This window comes from Chenopodium quinoa, unplaced genomic scaffold (assembly GCF_001683475.1).
Source record: "Chenopodium quinoa cultivar QQ74 unplaced genomic scaffold, ASM168347v1, whole genome shotgun sequence".
Lineage (NCBI taxonomy): Eukaryota > Viridiplantae > Streptophyta > Magnoliopsida > Caryophyllales > Amaranthaceae > Chenopodium > Chenopodium quinoa.
In genome coordinates, this window is record NW_018743283.1 from 501389 (window position 1) to 510596 (window position 9208).

Sequence of the window (9208 nt, forward strand, 5' to 3'; positions counted from 1 at the left end):
AGTGAGTGAGGTGAGAGAGTTTGTAGTGTGCTTATTATTTGCACAATTTGGGTGGGTTTTGAGAAGTTATTTTGTTCTTGATCATGTTTATTTTTGATGAGTTTAAAAGTTATATCTTCTTGAGAAAAAATAAAGTATGGTGTTATGATAAAAAAAAAAGAAAAAAAAAAGAGAAGTTAAAAAAAAAAAAAAGTGAACTTCAAAAGATAAAAAATTTTCAATGTTCAAATGTTCTAGTTGGAGGTTGATCAAAAGGAAGAAAAAAATTGAGTTTCAATGAAAAATTCAAGTTTGGAAAAAAAAGTTTGTTTATTCAATTCAGTTTTTAATTATTATATCTTATGAGTGAAATTGTAAGATTTGGGATTGTTTATATTGTTTGGAGTATATTTGGTGGATTTTTGTTAGAGTTGGTTGTGTAGGAGATGTTGATCATTATTTATTTTGATCATGGGTTTTACTAGGATTTACTCCCTTAAGCATAGCTTTTCTCTCACTTGTTCCCAAATGATTGCTACCCTTTACCCTAGCCTTACATTACAAGCTTTAAATACATTCCGACCTTTGTGTATTAGAGTTGTATGAATGTGAAAGTGTTGTTTATCAATGCAAGTTATGATTCGACATATTTCGAGTCGACTAGTAGATTGAGCGTACATCTTTTTATACACATGAGAGTGTGAGTTGGGAGAGCATTGTTCACATTAAAGGGGTTGGTTGGAGAGCGATCGAGTACATCTTTTACTCGCAACATAAATGAGAGTTGAGTGTGTGAGCACTAGTCTTGAATTCTATATGCTCTTGTGGTTTGCTCTATTTGACAATTGTTAGGGAGGAAGGGTAATTGGACGGATTTGATTGGTTGGCTTTGAAGCATGTTTATTGGATTTACCTTGAATTGTTTGTGCTTGATTTTTACTTTTTGGGGTGAAGCATATTTATTTATTCATTGATGAGATCTTTTCTTAGGGACAATTAAAGGTTTAGCTTGGGGGAGTTTGATATGTCTATTTTATATATTATTTTACCCCCGTCCCTTTGTCGTAATTAGTAGTGTTTTTGGCTCTTTTGAGCCACTTTTATTACTAATTGGTGTTTTCTAGTGTTTTCGTAGATTTGATTGACTTTTGTAGGGATTTGCACTTTTGGAGCATTTTCTCGAGATTTTATGGAGCAATTACGAGCATTGGAGAAACACGACTAGTTTCTATAGCCCAGGGCCGGTTAGAGCCATCGAACCGGTGATTAAGGGCTCGGTATATGTGATACCGGGGCATTTGGACCGAGTATTCAAGACCCGAAGTGGAATTCCAGATTGGCCGAAGAATTGAAGCCCAAATAGTGGCCCAAGAGTGCCGCCCGGCCAAAGAAGCTGGCGCCCGAAGGCGCGCCCGGCCGGGCGAGGGAAGTAACTCGGCGCCAGAACTTGCGCCCGACCAGGCGCGAGAAATGTAGCTGATGGAGAAAAGGCGCGCCCGATCGGGCGCGTTTTATTATTAGGAGTTAATTTTCGATGTTTAAGTTTGTTTTAGTTTAGGATTCTTGCTTAGTATAAAAACTTTTCCGTTAAGCGAGTTTAGGATCTTTTTTTTACTCTTTCTTAATTCTTTCTTAGATTTTCTCTCTCTACTTAGCTTTTAGATTAGTTTCTCTCTCTTATACTTTGTTCTTGACTTTATTCTTAATTCCAAATTTCTTTGGTAACGATTTCTTTTCTCTTAATCTTAGTTATTTATTTTATTCCTTTGATCATGTCATGTTTTATTACTTTGATTAGTTTAGTTTTAATTATGTGTGAGTAGTTTTATTTCTAGGGTTTGTGGGGATCCATAAATAATATGAAGGGGTAATTTATTGTTGTTAATTGTCAATGCTAGATTAGTTTCCTATTGATTGATTTAATGTTCTGTGACTAGATTTGCGCAGATCTTTTATGCATGAGTTTGACAATATTGATTCGAGATTCGAGAGATGAGAATTGATGTTTAGGTCTAGTTTCAATAGGCAGGTTAATTTTTAAATGGTTAAGTCGAGATTTGAGAGATGAGATTTAATACCGGTAGATTAATTCTGTGATTGTAATACGTAGTGAAAGCCCTTTATGATCCGATTAATTATGCATTAATGATTGATTATTATGTTTTACCCTGGAATGTTATTTATTGGTGAACCTATGCCCTAAGCCTTTTATTCATTGTTTTCTCCTTATTCTTAATCTTCGTAGTTTAGTTCCCTTCGATTGTAATATTTTGGTTACTTTATAATCTAGATTATATTAATTAATTAGGAATAGAAAGACTCGTTTCTTTGTGGATTCGACCCTACTTCCCTATTTTTAGTTAGTGATTTTAGGAATTACTTTTGATTAGGTGATACGACTTTAGCCTGTCAAAAAGATCAGGTATATTTTGTGGCAATTAATTGAGCATAGTGTTTTGCTCTGAATTAGCCTTTGTAAGACTAGAGGAAGCTGAAAGTGTTGTAGCAACCTTAGGAATTAAGTAGTCCTCTTGCTCCGAAATATAGGAGTTTCCCGAATCAAAACTTGGTAGATTTATTTTTATAGTCAAACCCTGAGAAAGAGGATTGGCTTCACACAAGAAACCCGAGTTAGTGACCTCTTCAATCACGGGATTATCTTAATCATAATCACCTGAAAGGTGATCTTATGTATGGTAGAAGTCGTCGGCAATGTCACAATTAAAATTACCCCCATCCTCATAGAGGTCCTTATAAATTTTGCCATCAGTATTATCATCACCTCCACTACAACCTAGAGCATCATTAGTGTCATCTCCATTATGAGCAATGCCAGAGGAAGCAACAAAAGTAGATGGATCATAATCATAAACTAGCAGGTTCACCCTTGTGTATTAATAGAAAAAGTGCTATTTGTAACTGGCGAAATTGACTTTTTGTAACTGGCATTGTTGGTTGCGATGCCACCGTTACAACTAGTGAAAATTATTTGTAACCGACTAATATTAGTTACAAATAATGTACTATTTGTAGCTGGCTTACCCTAATGCCAGTTGCAAAAAGTCTATTTTCCAAGGTAGAAAGCATACTATTTGTAACTGGCATTAAGTTACGCTAGTTACAATTAGGGTATTATTAGTAACTGACAAATCTTAACGCCTGTTACGAATAATTTTTTTTATTTTTTAAAAAAAATATTATTAGTAACTAGCATTAGATTATGCCAGTTACTAATAAATAAATAATTTTTTTTAATAAATATTTGATTCGAATACAAGAATGGTAATATATCCTACCAAACGTCCCATCGTCAAATGAATTACAACCAGTTACAATTCAACCAACAAAACACGTACTCCAAATACTTCCATATAACTTAAATTCACCCACAACATACAATACAAACACCCCAAATGATTCCACAGATGTATTATTTATCCACAACAATACAGTGCAAAAAAATTAACTATACTTTCCAAAAAATAATTAAAACTTGAATAAAAAAAAAAAGAACATTGATTTATAATTTTGAACTGTAATAACAATAATCAATAGGCTAAATAAGTAGATAGATAGAAAAGTATTATATTGTTTTATTAAGCTAAACACAACTAATCATAACATTGATTAATAAGATAACTAGTCTTTCAACAAAAAAATAAGCCTAAAAAACTTAGCCCATTGTTCTCAAATCTCATCTAATTCTACATCGTTGTAGGCTGCAAGTCTTGCCAAATACTCCTGCAAATATTAAAAAAAATACGTGTCTATAATACTTTATAAAAATAAAACATCAACTAAAACTCGTATAAAGCATTTTAGCTTGCAAAGAAGAGGTAAATTAATCACTAACCTCTTTCAAATTTCCCTTGCAATCGCTATGAAAGGTACTATCTCATACATATACATCTCATTACATAATAAGCACATTCAGTCCGCAACTATTAGCTTTCTCTTTGGTTTGCACCAACTCATTCTCCGCCTTTTTTGACAAAGTTATAACATTCAAGAAAAGATAAATATTAATATAATTATGTTACAAATATCTTAGATCATTACGTGCGATCAATGTATTACCTCATCAGTAAGGAAGACTAAATTTGCAGGCCACCCCAAATCACAATCCAAGAAAGTTTCTAGTAATGCATATTCAAATACAAAACAACATCTGGAAAGGAGCATCAAGATTCGCTGCTGGTAGAGTAACATGTCTGACTATGGTATCAAGCAAATCCGACATATTCTTAACTTCTTCAGCGGGGCTCTTGGTGTACTCTGATGATGCCCATCCTTCTTTTGCAGAAGCATAGAGAACAGGAAAATCCAACTGTTCCTCTGCAAGAGCATTAAAAATTATGTCACGCACTATTAATTTGTAGAGATGGCATAAATCATAAATAAAGTAGCTAGCATTCATCAAGCGGCCATTCTCATTTAGATTACAAACCTGTAGCACCAAGATTTGCAAATAGATCAAACACCAGGCTTTCCACTTCACTACATCTCTCTTACTGCATAAGCATCATTTAAGCACAAAGATTAACAAATGATCACTGAATGCTTCACATATACAAATGAAAATAAAAACACACTTATATGAAAATTCTAGTACTGTATAGAACCCTTCAATTAAAATACAAACAAAACTAATAAGTTAAACAAGCTACACATATAGCAAATAGCTAGCTACAACTATATAAAGTATGGACAATAAGAAGTCATCGGTCCCCTGAGTCAAGATTAATAGCTTAACCTTGTCCAATCAATATAAATATGAGGCCCATGTCCTGAGCTTTCTGGTATATATCAAGTAGTTTTGATGCTAGGACTTACCATTTGACCCAGCCATTCCCGTGATGATACAACCTGACCAAAATATGGGTCAACCCTGAAAGGGAGTATATGGACTCTACGTTACACCTCCTAACCTTAGATTAAATTTGGAGTATATATATAGCGAAACGCACATGAAAATTAGAAAGAAAAACGCACAATCACCCCTATATGACCTACTGCACTACTTATTTCATGCATACTTATCAGCGGGAGCAGCAGATAAAAGGATATCAACTTGTGGCTGATAAACAGATTGCCTTTATATTGTTTAGTCCTTTTTTCTTTCACCTTTGTTCTCTCTTTCATGTATTCATTACAATAAGATGTATCAAGTACTTAATAGAACGTGTTCCGTGAATCATAACAACCACATTTATTAATAAAGGGATTCAAATTTATGAATTTCAGTTCTAAGCTTCAGTTCTGAATTTCAGACTAATTTCAGTTCTGAATCTCAGTTCTAAGCTTCAATTCTGAATTTTAGTTCTAAGCTTCAATTTTGAATTTCAGACTAATTTTAGTTATGAATTTCAGTTCTAAGCTTTAATTCTGAATTTCAGACTGATTTCAGTTCTGAAATTCAGTTCTGAGTTTCAGACTTATCTCAGTTTCAAATTTCGGTTTTGAGCTTCAGTTCTGAATTTTAGACTGATTTCAAATGAGCAAAAAAAAAAGTCTTATCTTCAAGTATAATTTCATGTTTTCATAACATATGTTCTGTATACTAGCAGATAACATGCAAATGTGCGGGAGGAGGAGATGAACATGCGACAACAATGGCACTTCTCAGCTTGCTGTCAAGCTATTCATGGGATGCAAAGGTAGCCATAGCTCTAACGGCACTAGCAATAGCCTATGGAGAGTTTAGGTTGGTGGTCCAGCTCTTCTCTAGTCACCCTCTCGCCAAGTCTGTTGCTGTCCTTAAGCAACTACCTACAAAGAGGATTATTGTGTTCAGGCAGCTGCCTCAGCAGTACATCTTAGCTGAGCAGCCGCCTTTATCTGTTTCTATGACACACATTCCTACTGTTGCTTATTGGACTATCAGGAGTGTTGTGGCCTGTGCCACACAGATTTTCAGTCTTATTGGCATGAGCTACGAGTGAGTTACTCTTAATCAAAACAATCTAATCTATTCATTACTTTATTTTCTATAGGTATCTGAGGAAGTAAGTTATGCACTCCATGCATCACCCTCAAGTCTAATTGATTCTGAGATAGAATTTTTCTTCTTTTCCCTGTACTTTTAGCCAGCTCACAGTCTCACACTAAAGGTAGCTTAAACAAAGTTGCAATATTGGAGCAAGTTGTCCCCAATAAAGGAACACACCATGACAGCACACAAATTTCTAATCTTAAACATCTATATTCACAATATAGGAACAGATCTCCAAAAGGAAAGAATAGCTATCATCTCAAACATCGGTAATCAAAATTCAAGACTAAGAACAACGACAACACACAAACTGATAACAACAATGACCTGCTCAACAGGACATAAAAATAAGCTCAAGATCGCACATAAAAATAAGCTCTGAATTAAGTTTTGAAAGTCAGCTTTGAATTCAGTTTTGATTTTCAATTCTGAATTCAATTCTGATTTTCAACAGTTCTGATTTTTAGTTCCGAATTCAGTTGTGATTTTCAGTTCCGAATTCAGTTATAATTTTCAGTTCTGATTTTCAGGTCCACTTCACATAAGCCAATATATGTAAAGACCATATATTACATTGAGAAAGATTAAACGTTCATGTAATTATTTTTTTCAATAGTGGAAAATATAGATAGCATAACATCCTAGGCCGAGGGATTCTAATGGATAGAATATTACTATTAAATGACAACTCGTTACATCATAAACTAGCAGAAACCCATGACTGCTCCATGACAATAAGATGGAATACATTTAGAAGACAAATATAAATTAATCATAATAAATTCTACATAATATTTTACAACACATATAGAGACAAGTCAGGTAACTGACCATCACATCTCATTTTAACATTGATGATCTGTTGGCAGAAATACACCTGTGCAAAACTCTGTTCATCAGGCTACAAAACTGATATTATAGCAATTTAGTATTAGACAAAGCTCTTTGACAGTCATGAGTCAATTCAAGTTTTCCTTTACAAATAAACATAGAAATAATGACCTTTGAATATCCACTTCCTCCCCTTCCCTTCCCCAACCCAAGGCCGACATCCAATTCCTCCCATCCTACTCCCCAATGGTGACCGGACATCCAATTCCTTCCCCTCCCGCTCCCCAATACAGCCAATAGAAAGGCCGAACATTCGTAATTTTGCCACCCTTTCAACAATAGAACGACATAAATGAAAATAAGCTATCAAACCCAAAAAATCAATGATTGACTACCAAAATCGAAATATTAAAAGAATTTTGCCAAACTTAGGGTTCATAATTCGAATCAAAGCGCACACCTATAATAATCAAAATACATTACATTCACAGAATCATATATTCACAAATGAATGAAATCACAATTTCAATTAACAATTAAAAAAAATAGCTTAATTAAAACTAAACCTGAAGATTGGAGTTTTGCTTCGTCGAAGAGAGAGAACTCAGAGAAGGTTAAAGGCAAGCAGGCGAACACCGGTCGGCCGTCGTCGGAGTGCGGCCAACGTCGATTTGAGAGCAGCGCCGGTCCTTGAATGAGAGTGAGGGGAAAGGAAGTTAGTAAGAAGTTAGGGTTCTTCAATGTTTTCTTTCTGTAAAATTGGGATATGTAAAGACCAAAAAAAAAAAAAAAGTAAATAAAGGTGTGTAGGCAAAAGAAGCGCAGACTAGTAGGCAAGTGCAGTACCAACTTTTTTTTTTTCGTTTTCCTAAATAAAACTAATTTTTTTGTTTAAAATTTAAAAAAAAAAATACAAGTGAAGTGTGAGTGGTGGGCGCTAATATTAGTAACCGGCCTTAAGAAAGCCCCTTACAATTAATAAGGTCTATAAAGTTTGACTTATTATTTGTAACTGACATTTTTTATGCCCCTTACTAAAAGTTGGTCACCCTATCATTGACCTACTATTTGTAACTGACCTTTGTTATGCTAGTTACTAATACTAGTTTATTTGTAACCCAATTATCTATGTTAGTTACTAATACTCTTTTTGTAACTCTCCTCAAAAAAAAAATACTCTTTTTGTAACTAACATAATTTAAGTCAGTTACTAGTAGGGTGTTACAAATAGCACTTTTTCTACTAGTATGTTACGATGGTTCGATCATGTTAGAGTAAAAAGGCCGGGAAGGGGGGCCATATAAAACATTGTAACCTTCCAAATCAAACTTCTTATAACGCGCTAATATTTTTTTCTTTGCATCATAAGTAGTGTAAAAACAATGACAAGTACAATGACCCTCCCCTCCATATATCTTGCAGAATTTAAAAATTCCTTCATACCTAAAATTAACTTAAACGGTATTACCCGTTGAGGTAGGAAGAAAACAACCTGGGATAATCGGGCGAGAAAGATTGAAGAGCATTTGAATTCTAATATTTGGCTTTGAAGGAACATCATCATTTAGGAAATCCATTGATTGAATAGATCCTACATGACGAAGAGCTTCCACCCCCCATTCATGGTGGAGATGACTCAGAGGAAGACCTTGTACACGTACCTAAGCTTGTCCATGGGATGTTTCTACTATGGTCATCTTAAATATGACTATAGTTATACTTAAATGTCATTGGTTGATTTTAGATATATTTTTTTAGCTTGGTCAAACCTTATTTAAGGGTAATTAAGGTATTTTGCTTCTTTAATTCATTTTCTTATTTTTCAAATTTCAATTAATGAATTTCTGAAAATATTATTTTAATTTTCGAATTTATTTTATCTAAATCTAATTTTAATAAAATCTAAAATTAAGATTAAAAAAAATTAAAAATAAAAATTTTTGTTCTTCGAACTTCATCGATGTTCATCGTTGTTCTTCGTAGTTCTTCAAAAAAAATTCATCAAATAATGAAATCAACCACGAATTTATGTTCCATGTACCTTAATTTCAATCGCGCATCAATGGAAATCGAAAAATAGGCTAGATTTATACAGCCATTGCGCAATTTTCTAGTTCACATAATCGGTTTCTATCATCTTCTCGCAAGGGATTCTTAATCTTTGAATAACATATTTTAATTGTATAAAGTCAAGCATCGGGTTCGAAAATAGCGATTTAAGGTATAAGAAATCAAAAATTTTAATTTTTTCGGTAATATATGTTCGTCATGAAAATCTGAGAAGAAACCGTAACACATTTTTTTTCACAACTTTTTTTGATCCAAAAAATCGAAGGTCGAATTATAAACACTGTTTGTGATATAGGTATTGACCCAAATACAAATATGACATAACCTTAACTGAAT

At 33.7% G+C, this 9208-nt stretch overlaps 1 long non-coding RNA gene across 3 annotated transcripts; it reads right to left on the minus strand.

Moving 5' to 3' along the window:
• Window positions 1-3536: 3536 nt before the first annotated feature.
• Window positions 3537-7693, minus strand: LOC110735388. Of its 3 annotated transcripts, none has more exons than XR_002514090.1 (6): window positions 7369-7693; window positions 6803-6880; window positions 4427-4490; window positions 4057-4314; window positions 3833-3961; window positions 3537-3720 (listed from the first exon to the last, which is right to left on the minus strand). It is a non-coding gene; the product is annotated as an uncharacterized LOC110735388 (long non-coding RNA). The 3 variants fall into 3 exon arrangements; XR_002514089.1 differs by having other exon boundaries at window positions 6803-6848; window positions 7369-7687; XR_002514088.1 differs by lacking the exon at window positions 6803-6880 and having other exon boundaries at window positions 7369-7602.
• Window positions 7694-9208: the final 1515 nt, after the last annotated feature.